The sequence below is a fragment of the Strigops habroptila genome, chromosome W, assembly GCF_004027225.2.
Source record: "Strigops habroptila isolate Jane chromosome W, bStrHab1.2.pri, whole genome shotgun sequence".
Lineage (NCBI taxonomy): Eukaryota > Metazoa > Chordata > Aves > Psittaciformes > Psittacidae > Strigops > Strigops habroptila.
The window spans coordinates 25,514,377-25,538,707 of NC_044301.2; the positions used below are offsets into that span (position 1 = coordinate 25,514,377).

At 43.9% G+C, this 24,331-nt stretch overlaps 1 long non-coding RNA gene across 1 annotated transcript; it reads right to left on the reverse strand.

The window, feature by feature from the left end:
- Positions 1-2,203: 2,203 nt before the first annotated feature.
- LOC115619197 lies at positions 2,204-21,283 on the reverse strand. The gene is made up of 3 exons (XR_003994949.1): positions 21,119-21,283; positions 16,987-16,991; positions 2,204-2,218 (listed from the first exon to the last, which is right to left on the reverse strand). It is a non-coding gene; the product is annotated as an uncharacterized LOC115619197 (long non-coding RNA).
- Positions 21,284-24,331: the final 3,048 nt, after the last annotated feature.

The following is a 24,331-nucleotide window of genomic DNA, read 5'->3' on the forward strand; positions in this document are numbered from 1 at the left end:
TCTTCTAAACACGTAGCCGCATACCAAGAAGAAGATAAGAGGAAGAAAACATCTGCAGTCGGATACATGGGAAGAACACCAGGAATTAGGTGATCCAATAAGGACACTTACCAAGCTGCGTGATTGCCTCGTGCAAGAGGGCTTTTACCAATCAAAAGGTGCGTGACCGCATGTAGAGATAGAAAACTCTGTATATAAAGGGATCATGGGAACAATAAAGTGGCTTCTGCTTGATTCACATTGGATCGTGTAGGGTCCATTATCGTCTCTCCTCAGAGTTTCTTTGAGGATATTTGAATTTAGCAGTACAGTAGTTGCTTACACTTTTAGGTACAAACGTAAAATGAAAATGACAGCTTTGGCCAATTCATACAGTTATTACACTAGAAAGTCAGCTTCCCTCAGTTCCCTGAACTATCATACAGAAAAAATAGAATCATCAGACTTTTTTGCATGCTGTGATCAGGGCTGCAAGAAGTCTCCAAGCATCTGTTAAGGAACTCTTGCCTTTAAAATATATACATGACATCCAGTGTCGAAGTGTTTGGCTTTTTACTGCTAACACCTACCCTGATAATTTAAACATGTTATTTTCTTAACACAAACTCTCTTTATCCCAGTTACAAATATAGACCTTTTAAAGAGGCAATGTTAATTCTAGCTTCTCTAAACTTATTGTCTAACAATTCTTATAAGACAACAAAAACATCAGGGACTTAATGTAAAAACCTTCTAATACTCTAGCGTATAATTACATTATTCATTAGCAAATAACTTCAAGTGGGTGTAATTTAATGTTTCCTTCCTGCCCCTTGAACAAACACAACACAGAATAATCAACTTGATCCCAAGCTCCTAAATCCACTGCCTCAATAAAATCTGACACAGAGACTCATGGAAGAGCTCCACCCCAGCCTACCCTCAAGGATCAAGAGTGCTTACCCAACTTGGAGGTTCACCCATTTACAGGGGGGAGGATGGCAGATAGACTGCCCTTCCTTCATTTTTTCAATAAATTCAGCAGAAAGAAATTTCCCTGTAAGACCTGCTTGTCATCTGTTGTTTCTTTTGACTAACTCTATGTTTTGTGAAATGGACTGCTCTTTCATGAGGCACACTGCAAATGGGCACATCTACCCTGATTCTCACCTCAGACCTCCCCTTCCAACAAAAACAGTAACCAGGTTGCTTTGATCTCAGCTTGGTAGAGTCTGGGTAAGGATCTACATATGGACAAAAACCATGAAGCCTTAGTGTTTTAGACAATCCCTCTCTTAAAACATTGTTTATTTAGTAACAAATTATTTAATAACACAATTACTTAATAATGCTACTGCTACTGAAAAATCTTGGCTCCATGCTGCCTAGCAGGGTTAATTTCCAACAACTACACCAGAGAAACAGAACTAGGAAAGCTTTACAAACAACAATCCACACTCTGAGGAGCAGGGAGACTCTAGAAACACAGCAAGGACAGGCCCCACCCTCCCCCCACTGAACCTCCTCACCCTTCCCAGTCCTCCTCAGCCTCTCTCTCAGCTTCCCCTACTCCTGCACTTACCCAGGGTTCCCCCCCCCTTTTCTTTTTTTCTCCTTTTTCTTCAAGACTAACAAGATAAGGCCAAGGAAGAGATGAAGGAAGAAAGCTTGTTTTGGTTACTGCCTGCAGGCTTTCTTTCCCCGAGGAGATAGCACATTCACTAACTGGACCAACCCCCACCTGCCCTGAAGGAACTATAACAACACCTGCAACCTCCAACAGGTGTGGTAGTGGAGAAACTGCTTTCCCACCCCCCTTGCTCTGATTGGCTACTCAGCAGCAGAGGCAGAGACACAGCAGGAAAGCACCAACCAGAGGTGCTGTGTAATGGTTGAGAGCACAAAATGGTGGTTGTTGGCGTGATGAGGTGGTTTGGTGAAAGTTTTCTTATTTCTGGAAGTGAGAATTGGTGAGGAATGAAATATCAGTTGGTGTTCTCTAGGTGAAGTATGATCTGTATGTTATTTTCCTCAATGTTATATTTGTTTGGAGGTATCTAATATTAGCTTCAGAAGTGTCATTGCCCTCTCGAGGTATAGCCTTGTTTTACCTTACCTATATCTTTTCAATGCTATGTAACAAACTTCTTAAGACCACAGTCATTTTTTAAACCAGGGAAAAAGTGCCTTAACTGACTATGAGGAATAAGTTCTGCTATCTTTATTGATGCTGAACTGGCTGACTGGCTTGCTGACTATTAGCCCACTTCTAACATGTCCTAAAATGGGAAGTGACTTGGGTACAAAATCAGAGGATTGAGTATAAGCCTGGCAAAAGTTGACTGCAGTGAGTGCTGTGTGAGAGAGATGGTAACCTCTGGATGTTGAAGAGCTGTTTGTGTTACCTGTTTGGCCTTCTGGCATTTTTGTTACTTAGTCCCTCCTGGCATATTGTAGCAGCAACAGCTTTCCTACCCTTTCTCTATTGCTTCACATTGCTGCTGTCTTCTAGCTGAACTGGAATGCAAGAAAAAATTAGGAAAGGGAAACTTGAAATGGCCTGAAGGAGGGAAATATCACGAAAGGGCACTTTAATTTCTGATATATTTGTATAGATAGATAATAGGGTATGGAGTTTGGGGGATTGATTAGTAGTAGATTTAGGTAGTCTTGCTGCTGCTGACTTCTGTTTTTTCCTGAACCATAAACATTAATTAGTTTTTGTCAGTTGCACTGGCTTATTTTTGTGGTTCTGATTATTTTTATACCTGTTATTACATTAGGGGTTTGTTTAAATCTGTTTTATGTACCCAAAAGTCTGGGATGGGTACTTGATAATTATGTTGGCTTTTTGCATTAACATGTGATCTATAATGTTTTGGAGCCATCCCATACTATTTGCAGGTTGCTTAGCCTGTGTATTAAAAATCTTTTAGCATCTTGGAAACTAATCTAACTTTCTGAATATCAGAAGGATAATCTTATTCTGTAAGCAATTTGACAGGATTTTTAATATTCTACTTGGCCATGCCACAGCCATATTTCTTCTGCAATAGTGATAAAAGTCTCAGCACAGCTTAAAGAATTTTGGAAGAGCTGTCTTCAGCAATAAGCTTTTTTTTTTTTTTCTTGAACCATACAGCTTTTAATACAGTACATGTTTCATGAAAATGGCATGTACTGAAGCGTGTATCTATGTAGTAATGCAACCCTAAATACATAAGCACCATCACATTCCAACTCAAAGAAGGATGTGGTTTTCCTCTTGTTCTTGATGTCTGGCAGTAGTAAGGGGTTGGAAAAGCAGTAAAAGGAAAAAAAAGTAAATTGGCTAATCAGTAGTCAATGTAGAAACTATTTTTTATTTAGGTGCCCATTATGGGTATCATTACACTTTTTTTTTTTGTCTTTTTGTCAGAACTATAGTTTCTTGTGATGGTATCAAGCGCTAATAAAATTTGAGATCAATTCTAATGAGACCTCAGGACACCTCATGAATGCAAAACTGTTCAGTTCTCAAACTTGTTCTTTCTGCAAGCCCCATGCCTCTGTACATTGAAGTTGCTCTATTTTCAAGAACGTTATGGCCAAATTTTCCAGGTGTTCTGTGTTTCGGTTTTTTTAATGTGAAGAGAATTGTGTGGCTTGTACTAGAAGTATTCAAAAGCATGTGGAAACCTGACTGCAGATATTAAGTGGGTCTCAAGATACAGGTATTGCAGTTGACTGTTACAAATTCCTGGAATCTTACTGGTAGTAAATCTGTAACTAAGAAATGCAAGCTTTGTGAAAACTATTTTCTTCTTAGTAGATAGACTTAAAAACTGGGGGGAGAGGAGCCACAATTCTTAGCTTCTGACTTTTTTTTTTTTTTTTTTAGTTGAATACCAAGAGGTAGCTTTTTGCAGATGAATTCTAGGTGGTAGGTTTAACTTTTCAGTGCTTATGTCTATTGAGCGTTTTCTGTACTCACTTGTGAAATCACTTATGCATTTCTGAACTAATTGTTGTTGTTTTCAGGTGATGCATGACCTTTTAATAATTTCTTATTTTTTTTTCTGCACTGGTGGTGAACTGTCAGGCTTGGGGCCTTATACGTTGCCTGCAGTTCAGCATATCGTCCACATTTTTACAGAAACTGTTGAAATCGTGTGATTCCTTTCACTTATGTGCTTGGCAGCAGTTCCTTCATGGGCATAGCTGTTGTTTTTCCTCTCTACTGAATGTTCTAGCTCTTGCAGTGTCAGTTCCTTCATCAGTCATCTGTCTTCCTGGCTCACTCGCTATCTTAACAGCTCTTCTTCTCAGACTAGATGCAAGTCCTAGAGAGTACACCATCAGCTGTTAATTTTTTATTCAGAAGCTTTTAAAACAATTGTTGCTGCACACAAATGTCCTATATTTCAATCCTCTCTATTCAGTCCTCATCACTTGCCATTGCTTTCTTCAGCCTCCTCTTTTTTCTGGGTTCTTTTGCAAATTGTTTGCTTGCCTATCACTTCATTTCTCTCTGAAATTTTTAGAGTAATTTTCTTGAATTTGACAACCTAGCTTGCTTCTGAATTCTGTGTGGAAAGTCAATGTCTGAATGCAAGGAAAGTCTAATCCAGTTCTGTTGTTTCCCAGTAACTCTATTCTTTAAAATCACTGAATGAGAGGCATCTAAATACTTTCAAATATTACATAAGTTGGGTAATAACTCCTGAGAAACATAAGATTGATACCTTTTATTAAGAAGGTAGAGAACAACTTCTTTGTAGCAGTATCGGTATTACAGATAGGATAGATTGTTTTGTAGCTCAGGGGCTGGCATATTCATAAACATCGTAGCCATCTTTTTGATGAAAAGCTCTATTTGCTTGCAAGCTAGTCAGGCCTGGATGCAAAATTGCTTTATGAAGCCTCAAGTGTATAGTATCCCCTATTATAGTAGCAGTTTGGTTTATTTTTGTACACTGTACTTGGTTTATAATCTGCATTATAAACCACTACTTGGTGTTAATGTGATTTTCAGGGGTAGAAATTAATCTTTTAATAAAGATAGGAGCATACCAGACTTTATAACATATGTTGATAAGCCTTTCTTGGACCTTCTGCTCCTTTCCTGGACAAATTCAAATATTGCTTATTGCTAGTGCCAGTTAGTCAGCCAAGCATCTGTAGCTGGCAGCTGTCCTCATGAAGAAGGCCCCAGGAGATTAAAACTCCTGAGATGCTGATTTTCATGCTGGAGGTTACTGTTTGTCATCTTCTGAGTGTCTTTCATATATGTTGCTTCTTAATGATAAAGAAAACAGAGCATGCTTAGTAACTAATAATTAGTAAGCTGGATTTTATTTCCCCACTGTACTTATGACCTCCAGGGTAAATTTAGACTTGTCACTTAATACTTCCAGTGAGGGACTGTATATGTGAGGAAGGTTTGTTTCCAAATTAAACTGTTGCAACTGAAACAGGTCTTCTCCCATTGCGATGCTGCTACTTCGGTAAAGGTGTGTTCATAATAGATTGGTCTGTTCTGGGCTATAAAGTTAAAGCTGTATTACTAGATTGGTAAACAATTTATGCTAGTATAATAATTTCAGTGGTACAGAAAAGCTTGTAGTCTTACTAAAAGATACACAGTGTCTTTCTGGCATTGCCTAGGCCTTTTTTGTGCAATCTTTGTGCACAGAAAGTGAAAACAGTCAAGTAAGACAGCAGAAAGGAGGAGAGCGAGAGTGTAAATTGATTTCTCTTCTATTTTACAGCAAGTCAAGTTCCTGCCCCCAGGATGTGACTTCTAATAGAAAGGCGGCATAGTGCTAGTGTTTGAGGCTGCAAAGTTGACTCCAAAACCCTATTAAGTGAAGTTTGCAAGCGTAGTCATGACAAGCCTTATGATTACATACGACCATGAGAAGCAGAGGAATTTGAAAAAGTGTCCAGAGGTCTGCAACTGTGGACTAGTAACTAATAAACTTTTCTCATTAAGTGAAACTGCACATATGTTAAGCTAAAAAGAGCAACTAGTCAAACCCAAGAAAGCTGCGGACAGAAGCTGGTGAGATATAATTTATCTTCCCTCATTGTTACTAGGATGTAATCTGTAGCCTCAGCTCAAACTAAGCATTATGCCACTGATATTAAGGAATGTCGTCACTGTTAGGTGAACACACTGCCTATGTTAATTTACTGTGCTGGAAATAGCAAGTAATCTCTCTACAGAAGAATCATAGAGTAGTTAGGGTTGGAAAGGACATTAAGATCATCTAGTTCCAACCCCCCTGCCATAGGCAGGGACACCTTGCACTAAACCATGTGGTCCAAGGCTCTGTCCAACCTGGCCTTGAACACTGCCAGGGATGGAGGATTCACAACTTCCTTGGGCAACCCATTCCAGTGCCTCACCACCCTCACTGTAAAGAACTTCTTCCTTATATCTAGTCTAAACTTCCCCTGTTTAAGTTTGAACCCGTTGCCCTTTGACCTACCACTACAATCCCTGATGAGGAGTCCCTCCCCAGCATCCTTGTAGGCCCCCTTCAGATACTGGAAGGCTGCTATGAGGTCTCCACGCAGCCTTCTCTTCTCCAGGCTGAACAGCCCCAACTCTCTCAGCCTCTCTTCATACGGGAGGTGCTCGAGCCCTCTTATCATCCTCATGGCCCTCCTCTGGACTTGCTCCAACAGCTCCATGTCCTTCTTATGTTGAGGACACCAGAACTGTACACAGTACTCCAAGTGAGGTCTCACGAGAGCAGAGTAGAGGGGCAGGATCACCTCCTTCAACCTGCTGGTCACACTTCTTTTGATGCAGCCCAGGATATGGTTGGCTTTCTGGGCTGCGAGCACACACTGCTGGCTCATGTTCAGTTTCTCATCAACCAACACCCCCAAGTCCTTCTCCACAGGGCATAAAACTTTTCACCAGAAAGTGAGTGGAAGTATATTTTAAGAGCATTCAGTCCATGATGTCAGGCTTCATCTGTCATAACAGTCTTTCAGGGCAGGAGAGATGGTGTGTAGCGTTGGATTCTTGCCTGCTGATGACACCGCTGAACTTGTCTACTTATTGCTGAGCTTGTCTGGTTTCATCGAAGTTCATAGTTTGTTAGGATGACGATCAGAGGGAAGTCGAGTTGAGTTGATGGTGACTGAGGGCAGTTCTGGGAGATTGCAGCTGCTGCTGCCAGCTTTTCCCATGACTATTCTCTGCTGATGATCATGACAGCACATACCTTTTTTCCAAAGCCTGGAGTGGTGGAGATGGGCATCTATCTGATGGGCTATAGAAGTATTATACAGCAGGCAACAGCATACAGTTGAGTTAATTGGCTGTTTTCCCAAAAAATTAAATCCCCTTGAGGTACACACCAGATTTCCCTGTCTTCCTACATTACCCACCAAGTATATCCAGGTTCCCGAGTAAAAGCAACCCCACGAGTGGGTTTGCCTTTACCTGAAGCAGGAATAACCCAGACTGTCTTCCCTAACAAATTCTTTATGTGCACCACTGGAACTTTATTCCCCTCTACAGTATGTAAAACTTCTGATTGGGCTGGGCCAGCCCTGTTGGCAGATCTCCTAGTGTTGACCAACCAGGTGGCTTTTAGTAAATGTGCATCCCAGTGTTTGAAAGTCACACCACCCATTGCTCTCAGTGTAGTTTTTAACAGCCCATTGGACCATTTGATTTTCCCAGAGGCTGGTGCATGTTAGGGGACGTGATATACCCACTCAATGCCATGCTCTTTGGCCCAAGTGTCTATAAGGTTGTTCCGGAAATGAGTCCCATTGTCTGACTCAGTTCCTCCTGGGATGCCATGTTTCCCCAAGACTTGTTTCTCAAGGCCCAGGATAGCGTTCTGGGTAGTGGTGTGGGGCACAGCATATGTTTCCAGCCATCCGGTGGTTGCTTCCACCATGGTAAGCACATAGCGCTTGCCTTGGCGGGTCAGTGGGAGTGTGATATAATCAGTCTGCCAGGCCTCCCCATACTTGTACTTCAGCCATCGTCCTCCATACCAGACGCTTTAACCGCTTGGCTTGCTTAAGTGCAGTGTGTTTCACAGTGGTGAATAACCTGGGCAATAGTGTCCATTGTTAAGTCCACCCCTCGATCACGAGCCCATCTATATGTTGCATCTCTGCCTTGATGGCCTGAGGTGTCATGGGCCCACCGGGCTAAAAATAATTCACCCTTATGTTGCCAATCCAAGTCCATCTGAGCCACTTAAATCTTAGCAGCTTTATCCACTTGCTGGTTGTTCTGGTGTTCCTCAGTGGCCTGACTCTTGGGTATGTGAGCATCTACGTGGCATACCTTCACCACCAGGTTCTGCACCCAGGCAACGATATCTTGCCACAGTGCAGCAGCCCAGATGGGTTTACCTCTGCATTGCCAGTTGCTCTGCTTCCATTGCTGCAACCACCCCCACAGGGCATTTGCCACCATCCATGAGTCACTATAGTGATAAAGTACTGGCCGTTTTTCTCATTCAGCCATGTCCAAGGCCAGCTGGATGGCTTTCACCTCTGAAAAGGGACTCAATTCACTCTCTCCTTCAGCAGTTTCTGCAACTTGTCCCAGGGGACTCCACACAGCTGCCTTCCATCTCCAATGCTTTCCCACAATACAGCAGGACCCATCAGTAAACAAGGCATATTGCTTCTCACTCTCTGGCAGTTTGTTATATGGTGGGGCCTCTTCAGCACGCATCACCTCCTCTTCTGGTCATATCCCAAAATCTTTGCCCTCTGGCCAGTCCATGATGACTTCCAGAATTCCTGGATGACTGGGACTTCCTATTCGAGCTCGTTGTGTAATTAGTGTGGCCCACATAGTCCATGTAGCATCAGTTGCATGATATGTAGAGGAGACCCTGCCTTTGAACATCCAGCCCAGCACAGGCAACTGGGGTGCCAGGAGGAGCTGTGCTTCAGTTCCAGTCACTTCTGGAATAGCTCGAACCCCTTCATAGGCTACCAGTATCTCTTTTTGAGTGAGAATGTAGATGGCCTCCGATTCTCTGTATTCTCAACTCCAAAAGCTGAGGGATTGACTTTGAGTCTCCCCTGGAGCTTTCTGCCAGAGGCTCCAGGTAGGAACATTATCCCCTGCTGCAGTGTAGAGCACGTTTTTCACATCTGGCCCGGCCCGGACTGGTCCAAGGGCTACTGCAGGAACTATCTGTCGTTTAATTTGTTCCAAATCGTGTTGTTGCTTAGGGCCCCATTTGAAATCATTCTTCTTCTGGGTCACGTGATAGAGAGGGCTTACAATCAGACTGTAATTTGGGATGTGCATTCTGCAGAACCTCACAACACCTAAGAAAGCTTGTGTTTCTTTCTTGTTAGTTGGTGGAGACATTGCTGTTATCTTGTTGATAACATCTGTGGGGATTTGGTGACCTCCATCTTGCCATTTTATTCCCCAAAATTGAATCTCCTGTGCAGGTCCCTTGACCTTACTCTGTTTTCTGGCAAAACTGGCCTTCAGCAGGATTTGGATTATTTTCCTCCCTTTCTCATAAATTTCTTCCATTGTATCGCCCCCCACGATGATGTCATCAATGTATTGCAGGTGTTCTGGAGCTTGTCCCTGTTCCAGTGCAGTCTGGATCAATCCATGGCAGATGGTAGGGCTGTGTTTCCACCCCTGGGGCAGTCAGTTCCAAGTGTACTGGACGCCCCTCCAAGTAAAAGCAAAATGTGGCCTGCACTCTGCTGTCAAAGGAATTGAGGAAAATGCATTGGCAGTAACAGTTGTGGCATCCCACTTGGCTGCCTTTATCTCCAGTTCATATTGAAGTTCTAGCATGCCTAGTACGGCAGCACTCAATGGTGGTGTGACTTCGTTCAGGCCACGATAGTCTACTGTTAGTCTCCACTCTCCATGAGACTTTGGCACTGGCCATATGGGGTTATTAAAGGGTGAGCGGGTCCTGCTGACCACTCCTTGGCTCTCCAGTCTACGGATCAGCTTATGGATGGGAATCAGGGAGTCTCAGTTGTTGCGATATTGCCGCCCATGTACTGTTGTGGTCGCAATTGGCACTTGTTGTTCTTCGACCTTCAGCAACCCCACAACAGAAGGATCCTCTGAGAGACCAGGCAAGGTGGACAGCTGCTTCATTTCCTCTGTTTCCAAGGCAGCAATATCAAAAGCCCATAGGTACGTTTTTGAGTCTCTGAAGTAACTTCTCTTGTGTCAAGGATTCATGGAGCCCCTGGACCAGTCACAAGAGGGTGCTTTTGCCACTCCTTCGCAGTCAGGCTGATTTCAGCCTCCAGTACAGACAACTCTTGGGATCCTCCTGTCACTCCAGAAATATAAATGGGTTCCACCCCTTGATACCTTGATGGCATCAGGGTACACTCTGCACTGATATCTGCTAGAGCCTTATACTTCTGTGGGACTGATGTGCCAGGCCATCTGATCCACACAGTCCAGTAAACCCGATTATCCCTCTCCTCCACCTGGCTGGAGGCAGGGCCCCTCTAATAGTGATCATAAGATTTTCCACTTATGTCTTGTAGAAAGGGATTAGTATTCCTTGTCACAGGAGCTGGAGTAAAATCAGCTCTTCCACTCCATCTGGGAAACAGCTCACCAGAGACTGGAGCAACAACTTTCTTGGGAGGATCATCCTTGGCAGTTGTTCTCCTCTTCATACCCGTTCCTCCAAAACTGAGGTAGGTTTTCCATCCCACTTTCTCATGTCTTCTCCGTGATCCGGCAGGTAAAACCATAGGGTGGCCCGTGGCGTATACCTTCTGTATGTTCTCGCTCGAGCAGTAGGGCGCCTTCTGTTAATAGTTGAGATGTGGGTCGGTACACGTGGGGAGCTGCATAGATCGAATAAATCGTCTCTTAATTGTTTGAACTCCTGGGACAGTTTTTCCACAGCTGAAATGATGGAAGGCGTGAGATTGTCTTTGACCTCTCGGAGTTGACGAGTTATGTCATCCACTGTTGGTGGTGCTATGTCATTCTAGGTCATTGATGCCAATGAGTGGGCATATGATGATGGTGCACTCCGTGTAAGTTTCCACGACATGGGTCATGTACATTCGACTTCATCTGGATCTAGGGGTGCATTCCCGACATCCGGCCTATGATAGGTTATCTCTAGAATGGCTGATTCCCTCAGGGACTGGATGCCTCTCTCTATCGCGGTCCAGTTGGCTGAGCAACTCATAACATTGTCCTTGTAGGGAAACCTTTCCTTCACAGCTGCCAGGAGCCGCCTCCAAAGGCTGAGGGCTCATTTCTCTTCTGCAATCTCTTTGTCAATTCCTCCTTCCCTAGCAAGTGATCCCAGCTGATTGGCTTCCCTGCTTTCTAATTCATGACTGTCCGCCCCATTGTCCCAGCATCAGAGCAACCAGGTGACAATGTGCTCCCCTGGAAGACGGGTGAAATCTTTTCGCATATTCCGCAGCTCGGTCGAGGTCCGGGGTCAGGAAGTCACCTCTTCTTCTTCCTCTTCCTCTGATTTATGAAGTATTAACTCTTGTTCAGATGCTTTCCCCTGTAGTAAGTGCATTGGGTCTTTACTGCACGGCTTGCTCTTTGTCCATCTCTTTTGTTTTTCCCCTTGCTTACAGGGGCACCCCATATTGGCACGAATTGGTCATTTGGTTTAGCTGCAGTGTATATCACTGTAGTTGGAGTGGCCTTAGTGTCTGCCACTAGGGTTGGAGTGGCTGCAGTGTTTATTGTCGGGGTTGGTGCAGCTCTTGTGCTTCTGGGTTGTGTAGCACCAACACCTGTGTTGTCTATTGTTGTCAGGGTTTGAGCAGCTGCTGTGCTTTTTACTGGGGTTGGTGTAGCTACTGTGCTTGGAGTTGGAGTAGCTGCATTTTCTGTTGCTTTGCCATCAGATCTAGAGACATCTTTTTGTCTTTGAAGGTGCTGGATATTGTTGAGCAGGGCTCTGTAGGCCTAGGCCAAGCCCCAGCACGTTGCCATGATTTGTCCCTCTCTGGTATAACCAGGATGACAGCACACCTCATTTAAGTGTTTTACTAGGTTTTTCTGGATTTTGCACTTGTTCAGGGGTGAAGTTCCAAAGCACTGGAGGGGCCCACTGTCCTAGATACTTGCCCATACTATCCCATACACCCTGCCACTCATGACTGTCCAGCCTTGGGAAAAATCTCTTGGTGGTCCTCCTATATCTTCGTTTAACCCTAGACCAGACTCGAACTCGACACTGCTTAACTTTCAAGATCAGATGAAATAGAGTGTTCCCAGGGTGGGATGGCCATGGGTAAAACACACTCTGTATGTGTGACAACATGCTGATCCCCAGCACAATCAGCAGGCAGGTCTCAAGTGTATTCAAAGGCTATCCAAAACCTTTAGAATTCTCAAATGCTGTTGTAAATAGCCTGGTGGGGGAGCGGGAGGTGTAAGGGAATGTCTCCTTCTAGGTTGACCCCCCCAAGCAGGAACAAAGGGTATGTATTTGCTATAAAATTCCATTATATACCTCCCAAAGTATAGAGGTGATGACCAGGCTGGGACTGCAAGACAGACCAGTTTCATGACCAATGAGTCTATTGTATTACAAGTCCTTACCATGAAGTACAGTGAAACAATAACCTTAGCCCAGGCCCCCCAGCTGATAAACACTAAAACAGCAAATAGTGGCTGTAAGTAAGGTACAACATGCTGAAACTCTGAGACCAAGCGCAACAACTCTGAGAGCAGATATATCAACATTGTGATGAGTGACTATTAATCTGAAACAATGAATGCTTATCACAAGTACAGTTAGACACACTCTGATCAGATCTGTCCTTATCTCAACCTTTCATGCCCCACGTTGGGGGCCACAAAGAACTGTTGTGGTTTGAGCCCAGCTGGTAACTCAGAACCATGCAGCTCCTCGCTCACTCCCCCCCTTCCTCCTCCCCTCGCTCCCGGAGGGATGGGGAGGAGAATCAAAAGAATTTAACTCCCATGGGTTGAGATAAGAACAGTCCAGTAACTAAGGTATAATACAAATCCACTACTGCTTTCACCAATAACAATAATGATAAGGGAAATAACAAGGGGAGAGGATGCAATTGCTCACCACCCGCTGACTGATACCCAGCCTGACCCATGTAGTGATCTGGGCCTTCCGGGTAACTCCCCCCAGTTTATATACTTGGCATGATGTGCTGTGGTATGGAATACCCCTTTGGCTAGTTTGGGTCAGGTGTCCTGCCTCTGCTTCCTCCCAGCTTCCCCTCCTCCCTGGCAGAGCATGAGACTGAGAAAGTCCTTGGTTGGAGTAAACATTACTTAGCAACAACCTAAAACATTGGTGTTATCAACGTTGTTCCCAGGCTGAAAGTCAAAAACACAGCACTGCACCAGCTATGAAGAAGGAGAAAAATTACTACTACAGCTCAACCCAGGACACTATCTTAAACTGAAGCTAATGGAAATTCTGCCTGTCTCAGAATTTTTAAAGAATTTGGTCCTGCATGTTTCACATTGAACTCCAAAGATTCTGTATTTGCAAATTTTGTCAAGTTGTACTGAGGACAAGTAGCAAGAGGTTTAAAAAAAAACCCCAAAAATCAAAAAACCCAAAATAAACAAACAAAAACACTAAACCAAAACCAAACCAACAAACACAAAAACAGACACAACAAAAAAAACCCACTTTTTTATAGCAGCATAAGACAAGTTTCAAAAAAAATGCAAAAAATAAACCTGAAGAATGACAGAAGTTTTGTGCAGTTCTTGTGAACCGGTGCTAGTCCAAGTACATCATTTGTGCTAGCTGTAGAATAGCAGGTGAGTGAAGAATACCAACTACATAGTAGTTTTTAACCTGAAACCTAGTAAGCTGGCAGCCAGAGGGAATAATCTTCACACAGAATAGCACATATGCTGCCCAGGCATCCACTCCCATTGAGGAGACTGGGGTCAGCTCACACACAGAGTGCTTTCTTTCTGTTCTTTAAATATACTTTTTAAACCTCAGACTTGTAGAGCAAGATTCAAGACTGAGAGATTTCTGTCTCCCTTCACTGAGATTTTCTATAATCGTCAAGTTGCTTGCTCCTGCTTTGGCTTAAGGGGACACTTGCTGCTCACTTCATTAAGGTATGGCACCACTCTGCCTGCTTTTGGAGTAAAAGCTGGGTGACCCTGACAGTGTAGCCATCAAAGGGCAGTATTTGCATGACTAAGTCAGGAATTGCCAAAAATCTGGTGACTTCCCAGTGGATAAATGCAACCTTATGTGCAGGGCTTGCCCTCTATTCCATCTTCTTCCTCTTCTTACCCCCAGCCCAAGCATTAGAAACAAAGTTGAGCAGAACTTAGTCAAGAAGGAAAATGTTGTATTCATTGCATTTCTACGTAGATACTGTCCTCAAACTACATGTTTCTTTAACTACTTCTTCAAGACAAAATAAAATGGAAGTGAACACTTCTGCACAAATCTTTGTCAGCATTGTATTGTCAGCCCAAATTATGGACTGTTCCTTTTTACAACAATGGCACAATCCAACTGTAGTTTAACATTTTCCCAGAATTTACAGTGAGTTTGACCTGTGATACATAAAAGTACATGATTATATCAATTATGCTTGGAGAGCAGTAACAATTTTCTTCTGTTTACTCTTGAGTGTGGTGGAGAACTGAATACAAATGCTTAAAATCTATAGTTAAAGATTCACAAGTTAGGAGCTATACCTTCAAAAAATTACTGAGACTATTACTTGCTACTTGGAGCAAGTCACTGGGGTTGCTCCTTTTAAGTTAGCAGGCCTTCTCTTGTAGGAGGAAGCCGTTCAGTAACCACTTATTGCATTGTGTGTTTAAATATCTTCTGGAAGGGTAGATTTGGGAGTATCATACTAATGATTTAAAGACATTTATGGGGATAAGTAAAATCTAGTTATATTTAATGCCAAGTATTGCTAGAATTCAGGTGGATAACCAGTACTATACAATACATAAATTTTATTTTTTCTCCTTTTAGGATTGTAGAAAATACATAGGCCATCTCAACCACAATCCAGGGAACAGAACACCATATTAAAAGAATTTTTTGGTAACATAGGGTACTTTGGTGGTTCTTCATAAAGGTGTGTGTCTTGTCACTCTCCCTCATACAGATAGTGGTAAAAAAGCACTAGTCTCTGCTTTTCAATAGCACACATTGATTTTTAACTGTGTTTTTGTACAGATTGTGCTTATAAGGATTTTTTTGATCTTTAAAATAAAAATATCCTTGCTGCATTGCTGTGTAGTGGGATCATTACAGTGGCTCTAATTTTAAAAATATTTCCAGGTCAGTGTTTTTTGTGCAAGTCTTTTTGAAAAATAGACTTTTACTTAAGTGTAATGGAAACATTTCCATGACTTCAACAGTCTACTATAGAAGTTAAAATAAACATTTCCACAAAGAGATTGCAACTTGAGATTTACTGTGCTGAATGCATGATAACTGGACAGGGAAAGTTGCAGTGGATCCTACATCAGAAAAATATTGATTGTTTATTGCCTGACCTGACATGTAAGTAGTTAACATAAATGTTCTATTTGCAGTAGCCTTTAGCATAAACAATGTCAGGGTAACAGAAGTGTCCTTTTAAAAATAGTTTGGGAAGACCAGATTATTGGCTCTATTAAAAACATGCCACACTAGCTTCATTAGCACAAAGCAGCTTTGTCCTAACTGACCAGGTAAAAATATGAATGTGGCAGCAGGCATAGAGTCTCAGTTTATGAATTATGGCAATGCAGGGATGTGGTCAGAGCTTAGCTTTTCTGGTATTTTAGTGGCTTCTCAAGGGCTGTTGCAGGCAGCAGCAACTGAAGATATACAACTGAAATGTCTACAGTGCTCTTCTGGTATTAATCTTTTTCATTCCTACTCAAAAATTAGAACCTATTTATGGTTTAACAGTGTCCTTTTAAATTAGAAGCAAACTGCTGCTGTGAGATACTCAGGCTGGGTTAGGCAGTGTATGCTATGGTTACCATCACTAAACAGAGCTAGGTCAAAATTGTTGACTTGTCACTCTATAGTAATTGTTCTCCGGGAAAAAAATTCAATAGCATAGCTTAAATCACGCACAGCTTAAATCACACATAGATGATCACGTGCTCTGAGGCTTCTATGGTGCTGAGACTAAGAGGTAGGGAGGAGCTCTGTCAGGAAATCTTTTAATTCTACTGGCAGGGGGGAAGCTTGCCTTGCATGCAGTCACGCACAAATTGATTTTAACTTTATAGTAATGCACTATTAACTCAGTTCCTAAAAGGCTACTTGCGAGAGCCTGATGTTATGCCCCTGCATGTCCAAGGTGCCCATTGGAAGGAGAGATTTTGGATGTGCAATGACTGTGGGATGGTACCCAATCTGTTTGACTACTTCTTTTTATTACAATAAAGCACAAAAACTGTTAAACTGCAGCCTGTATAAGACAAATTTATATCCTGGTAATGTATTGCATACATAACTCTTAAAATCATTATACAAAAAGAAGTCAAGTCAATGAAATATGAGCAGTACTAAGCTTCTATCCAGACTGGAGAATCTTTAATAACATGGGAACTGATGTGACTCCTATCAACTTGCTTTTAAACACCTGCCTTACTGATTCCAGCAATTGCCCTTCTGGCTCTCTTCCTGCTTTAATACATGATATAGCAACATAAGGAGTGGGTGATGCCTTATACACAAAGAAATTATTTCTTGATACAGCGCAGAAGTGTTACAAGTCTGCTAAATAGACTGCATTTGGTTTTCTAAAGAAAGCAAATTTTTAATCTTAGTTTGGTTCTTCAGTTTCTTGTCAAAATCAGTATAGAAGCTGTGCAAGTTCCTGATCTGACTGCAAGTGGTCTCCTAGGCTAAACTTTTCTTACTGTCTACACCCAAGAAGAGTGCTGAGTTTGTTTTGCCAGCCTCCCCCTTCCCATGCTGCTCTGAGAAATTGTAAGTCAACCTGTATTACCAATACAAAAAAAAGGAAGTACAGCTGCAGCCTACTCTAGGGTAAAACACAGTCTTTTGATAGCTAAGGAATGCTTACCAATCCTTTGACAACAAGCTACTACATATAGAAGCACTTAAGAACGCTTGCTGCTTGATTATGCATGTTTAATACACTTGCTCAATTCCCTGTTCATCACCCAGCACTGAGGGGAAGCCTGAAGCATCAGGCACAGCAGCACAATGCTGGGCTGTAAATGACTTCATGTAGGATGGAACTTGTCATTTGGCCTTAAACAGTGGAATTTTGTCTTCCCTTTTGACACCTATTCACAGAAACACTGTGTCTGCTAGTCTATCTGCTTCTGCTGCTTGTCTTGGCTCTCGAGGGTTTGGTGGGGGGTATTAATCCATGCAGAAATAAGTAAGAAATTACTGCTGTGCAAAATCTATACAAGCACTACAGCTGACGAGGGTACTCGAGGAAACCATTTTGCAGTCTTGACTATAGCACTACCTTACCTGCCTGACAAACACTGCCTTTATCTCTTCCACTGCTGAACCACGAGAATAGGAATACGATTCCAAAAGCAAATTAATATATTTAGATGTTTGGGTTTTTTTCCTACATATAACTAAGCACAGATATTTGCAGTTAACCAGCCATCCTACTCTCTTTCCCACCCCCTGAAAATTGAAATAACGAAACTACTTAAAAAGCATATGTGCTGCACCGCTTTGTTCATCGCGGTCCACCTCGCGGTGCTCTCTCCCTGCCAGGCAACTCGTGTCTTCATCGGCCTCCGGCGCTCGGCTGCCAAAAGCCCCTCGAGCCGGGCCCCGCCGGCAGCTCGGAGCCGAGGGGCGGGCGGGGATGCAATGTGGATGGGCGGGGAGGGAAGGGGGGGGCTTTACCTGCCGCGTTCCCCTGCGAAGCCAGGGGCGCCTGGAGTTGCTGCATCCACGGCAGGGCGGTGCTCAGAGTGTCTGGCGGAGGCGGCTGGGCGTCGGGGCCATCGCCGCGCCGTGGAGCGCTGGGAAAGGAGTACCGCCGGAGCCTTCGTCAGCCGGGGGAGACTCAGTACCTGGACGCTGAACAGCTCCACGGAGCGCCACAGGCGGGGCCGGGGCCGGCGCCGCCGCCGCGCTCTCCGCCCCGCCTCCCTGCGCGGCGCTCCCGCGGTAGGCGGGGACTCGGCCCGCGGGCGGAGGCCGCCGAGCAGAAAGGGCGGGAGTGACCACAGTTCCCAGCTGTCCCCGCGGCGGGAGCAGATGATTGTGTTTCTAGGGGCAGCCGGGAGCTGTAATCCCGTCGTTCGTGCAAGCGGCGTTGGGGGCTTGGTTGGGCGGTGCTGTGAGCGGGGCTGACTGCCGGCCTGCCCGGGAGCTCGTGGCCTGGACCTTCTGCCCCGCTGTGGGCCCGCGCGCGGGCGAACCAACGGTGTTCCGCTCCCTGAGGGCGGCTGGGCTCCTCCTGCCTGGTGCTTGGCGGTGCCCAGGCTGCCCCTCACCGGTACGTTATCAGGGGATCGCTGCGCTCTTTGTGGAGACTGTTCAAAATGTTCTCCTACACTTCTTCCGCAGTGTTAGGGGAGAAAAAGAAAGCGATATTATAGCTCTTAAGGTCTTTAATAAAGTCCTGAAAGCTGTGCTCCCTCCCACCAAGATTTGGAAGCTAGAAGGTACATGTAAATAGTTAAACAGAGTCAGGGCTCTGTCTTGCTAATCAAAAGCAAAGCACTACAAAAAATGTAGCAAAAAAATGCTGTAGCCCAATTGCAGCTGGCTTTCAGAAAGGCATCTCTAATACCAGTGTTTATACAGGGCTCTTCAGATAGTTATGAAGCATTTTATGAAGCAGGGTGTGTTATTTATTAGTTAACTTATGCATGAACTGATGCAGTATTTCCAAACAGTTTTTCTATTAACTTGCTCATCGAAAGAAAAAATAGCTATTCAGGGTAGTTTTAATTAGAAATTAATTTGCATTTTTGGTAATGACCACAATAGAAGAATCTTGCAGGAGTTGTTTAAAGAAAAGAGTTAATGAGTCAATTTAGAAGTTTGAGCACTAGCCCATATCTCACCCTGAATTAGGTGCTGTTGGAAGATGCTGAAGGCTTGCAGATAGAATCCTGTATGTTAGGGTTGCATGTGTGCCCCTGCTACTGCTGCTTTGAAACCCTCATGTCCAACCCTCGCCCTCATCTAGGAGAAGGTTCTTAACAACTGTACTGCAAGCTAGCAAGCAATATGACAGAAAGCTAGGAGAATTGCATTAAACTAAGCAGTCTCTTTTATTTACACTAGGTTAGCAAGACCTTCCTTTGGGTTGTCTTCATCCCTGTGTGGTTTATTCTAAACTAGTGATGCAGGCGAAGTTAGATTTACTTGTTCTTTTTTTCAATGGGTAGATATTGTAATGATTTCTCATCCCCTTTCAGGTGCTTTCTTGGATAGTTCTTAAATGTAACAGGTGCCCTTGATAGCAACTGGGTCATGCAGCCACACGCTACTGAGCAAGTTCCCTTCTGCTGCTATCCTAAAGAGGAGAGAATTTGGCACTGACTCTGTTATGTGTTGCATAGTGATTCTTGGATTTAAAGCAGTCAGATTTGTACTGTAACGGATGCCTGCTCTGATACTACATTATATGCTACCAGCATACTAATTTGATAACAAAGTAAAATCTGTGGAATACATACGGCTGTTTCATAATTATTCTAATGTTTGCTACATGATGACTACTAAGTTACTTGTCCTGGGATCAGCTGTAACAGTTATTTTTCTTCAATAGAAGTATTGATCATAAAACTGCTCTGGTATGCATTCTCAGCATTGCCATCACCTCTATGTTTGGGAGCCATGTAATGGGAGTTATTAATAATTATACCTCTTTTTTTTCCCCCCCTCAGAGGACCAACCTATGGAGGAGACATCCTCCCACACCTTCCGCTCCCCCACCAGGCTGTTTATGTGGAATTTGAGAATTTTAAAGATTTTGAATATCCTTTGAGTACCCTTGAAACCAACCTTGCTCCTTTTTCTGGAAACCAGCATGCTGCTGCATATAGAATCATAGAATCATAGAATAGTTAGGGTTGGAAAGAACCTTAAGATCATCTAGTTCCAACCCCCCTGCCATGGGCAGGGACACCTTGCACTAAACCATGTGGCCCAAGGCTCTGTCCAACCTTGCCTTAAACACTGCTTGGAACTAGATGATCTTAAGGGGATCATAAAACTTCCTTGTGCAACCTGTTCCAGTGCCTCACCACCCTCACTGTAAACAACTTCTTATATCTAAAGTGAACTGCCCCTGTTTAAGTTTGAACCCGTTACCCCTTGTCCTACCACTACAGTCCCTAATGAAGAGTCCCTCCCCAGCATCCTTATAGGCCCACTTCAGATACTGGAAGGCTGCTAGGAGGTCTCCATGCAATCTTTCACATCCCTTCCCAGATTTAATTCTAACTGTGCCTTAGCTTTCCTAACCTGGTCCCTAGCTTCCCGGACAACGTTCCTGTATTCTTCCCAGGCCGCCTGTCCTTGCTTCCACCTTCTATAAGCTTCTTTTTTCCCTCGAAGTTTCCTCAGCTGCTCCTTGTCCATCCTTGGAGGTCTCCTGGCCCTCCTGCCGCACTTCCTTCTAGTCGGGACGCAACACTCTTGAGCTTGGAGCAGGTGATCCTTGAATATCAACCAGCAGTCTTGGCCCCCCCTGCCCTCTAGGGCTTTATCCCATGGAACCTTACTAAGCAGGTTCCTGAAGAGGCCAAAGTCTGCTGTCTTGAAGTCCAGGGCAGTGAGCTTGCTGCATGCTCTTCTCACTGTCCTAAGGATCTCGAACTCCACCATCTCACGATCACTACAGCCAAGGCTGCCCTGGAGTGTCACATTTCCAACCAGTCCCTCCCTGTTGGTGAGCGCAAGGTCAAGCATGGCACCTCTCCTTGTCGGCTCCTCTGTTACTTGCAAGAGGAAGTTGTCTTCCACACAATCGAGGAACCTCCTGGATTGCTTTTGCCGGGCCGTACTGTCCCTCCAACAGATGTCAGGATGGTTGAAGTCCCCCATGAGGACAAGGGCCTGCGAGCGTGAGGCTACTCCTATCTTACTCTGCCGTAAGACCAAAAACTCAGCCTGCTGCTGCTGCTCCTGCGGTTCTGCCTCCTGATAATTCCTGTGATGACCCAGATGACCCTTTTGACCCAAGGCTTGTTGATCCGGAAAAGGAGCCTGATTTATACCCCCCAGACCCTCATGATAAATGGGCAGCTGTAAAGGGAGAAGTGAGACGAGCGGGGGATGCAGATGTATTGCGTGCTTTCCCTGTGGTGTATATGCCTGATCAAGATCCAAGATGGGAAGGTCTCTCGTATGTTCTTATCAAAGATATCAGGCGAACAGTGACAGACCATGGACTTGGGGCCCCATATACAACCCTTTTGATACAGTCTCTCTGTGATACTCATGTATTTACCCCAAATGATTTTAAAACGCTGTTTCGTTTGATAATGATGGACATGCAATACACTATGTGGGAGTCGAAAATGAGACAGCTTGCAGGCACCCAGGCTACTGAAAACTTAGCGCTGGGGGCGCGTGACCCATTGTGAGCGGTCACTGCCGATGCATTACTGGGGCAAGCTGATTTTAGCACCAATGCTACGCAAGCTAGGATTTGCCAGGCAGGCTTGCAGCAAGTTAAACAATTGGCACTTCATGCTTTGAAAACTGTCCCTGAAGCCAGTAAACAGAGACAGCCTTTTGTTCGAATCAAACAAGAAGCAAACAAACCATTTATGAAATTTTTAGGTTGACTTAATGAGGCTCTGGAAAAACAGATCGCTAATGAGCAAGCACATGAATATATTTTCAAACAACTTGCTATTGAAAATGCTAACCCTGACTGTCAGAAAGTATTACGACCCTTATGAAATCCTAGCATAGATGATACGTTAAATGCTTGCATGAATATTGGGTCTAGACAACATGATTTGTCTCTGATTGCGGAAGCATTTGCAGCCTTGTCAGTTAAGTCACAGCAGTGCTTTTTGTGTGGTCAGTACAGCCATCTGAGAAAGGACTGTCCAAAACTAAAAGCAAATAATAGAGGGGGAACACCTGGAATCTGCCCACACTGTCATAAAGGGCCCCATTTTGCAAATCAATGTCGATCAAAATTTGACCGGAATGGCCAGCCTTTGACCTTACCAGGAAACCCCAAGTGGAGCACGGCAAGGGGTCGCGCCATGACAATAAATCACCCCTCCAAATGGCCCCCTCACGGAGCTGCCGCAGTTTGTGCGCCAGCACAAGAGGCAGCGCCGGAGTGGACCTGGCCACCTCAGGAGAAACAATAATTCAAGACACATCAGTTGTGCTTATTCCAACTGGCACATATGGCCCACTCAGTCATGCAAAGGCAGCATTGTTAATTGGACGATCCTCTACAACAATAAGAGGCCTTTTTGTGCTGCCAGGGGTCATAGATGCTGATTTTGAGGGAGAAATTAAAATAATGGCATGGACTCCAATGCCACCATGTACTATACCAGCATTAAGCCGAATCGCACAATTAATATATTTTTTACCCCAGTCACCGAGTGCCGTCCAAACTGTGTGGGGTTCAGGATGTTTTGGATCTACGGGGATGCCAGAAATTTATTGGACTCAACAATTAACTATGGATCGACCCCAATTGTCCTGTACTTTAAAATCAGGAGGGACACAAATTACTTTGCGAGGAATCGTCGATAGTGGAGCAGATGTTAGTCATTTCTGCGCCACAATGGCCCAATCAGTGGCCTTTAATGGACGCTCATGCTTCCGTATCGGGAATTGGTGGTCAAACTTCTCCAAACCGGAACAAAGTGCCTGTTGTTATTTTTGGACTGGAAGGAAGATCTGCTTCGATCAGGCCCTACGTGTTACCCAGATCTCCTACCCTATGGGGCAGAGACTGTCTAAGCCAATGGGGAATGCACTTAAGCACAGATTTTTCCTAGGGGCCGCTGTTCTGCAGCAGATCCCACCTTTAACCTGGAAATCAGATGAGCCCATGTGGGTAGATCAGTGGCCCCTTCCAAAAGAAAAACTGCTGCAATTATACGAATTGGTGGATGAACAGCTGAAAGCTGGTCGCATAGTCCCCGCAACCAGCCCATGGAACACACCTGTCTGTGATTTAGAAGAAAAATAATGCTTGGAGGCTTTTACATGATCTAAGAAAGATAAATGAGGTCATTGAGGATATGGGAGCCTTACAACCTAGGCTCCCCTCGCCAACAATGTTACCACAAACATGGACTCTTATAGTCATTGACTTAAAAGACTGTTTTTTCACGATACCTCTTGCTCCACAAGATGTACCATGATTTGCCTTTTCTGTACCTTATATCAATGCCGCAGAGCTTCATAAAAGATATCATTGGAAAGTGTTGCCGCAAGGCATGAAAAACAGTCCCACACTATGCCAACAATTTATAGCGGCAGTTTTAAGCCTGATATGAGAGTGTTTTGAGAATGTTTTAATCTACCATTAATGACATCTTAATTGCTGCAGAATCAAAACAGACAGCCCAAAAGGTGAAACAGCAAGTGATCCAAGCAGTATCAACGAAAGGGCTCAAAATTGCAGAAGAAAAAATACAAGAAACTCCACCTTGGAAATATTTAGGATGGAAAATATCTGAACAAAACATTCAACCTCAAAGTATCACCCTACAGACAGAAATAAAGACTCTAAATGATTTGCAAAAGCTTTTAGGAACCATAAACTGTATCCGTCCTCTTTTGGGAATATCTACTGAAGAACTCCATCCCCTCTTTGAACTATTGAAGGGAGACCTGTGTTTAACGTCTCCTTGAACGCTTACCCCCTCTGCAAAAACTGCCCTTGATAAAGTGATTACAAGATTGACTGGTCAAGTCGTTCATCGGTGAAAAATGAACCACCCTATTAGCCTTTTCATTTTTTATTCATCTTTTCAACCCTATGGGCTCTTAGTGCAGTGGGTTCTGCAAGACATATATCCATTGATTATCCTGGAATTGATATTTTTACCACATAATTTTGGAAAAACAGTTACAACAGCCATCGAAATGATAGCTATGGTTATCCAGAAAGGAAGAGAGCGGTTATTGACTCTAGATGGTGTTGAACCTAATATTATCTATCTGCCTCTTGATACAAAACAGCTAACCTTTTTAACTCACCAGTCTTTTGTTTTTCAGTGTGCTCTAGCGGATTTTACAGGACAGATTAGTATTCACTTCCCAGGACACAAAATTATGCAATCCCTACACTCTCTTCCCCTTTTACCTACTTCACAATTAGCTATCACACCAATAGCTGAAGCCCTCACAGTATTAGCTGGTGGGTCTGGCAAAACAGGTCGAGCAGTAATAGT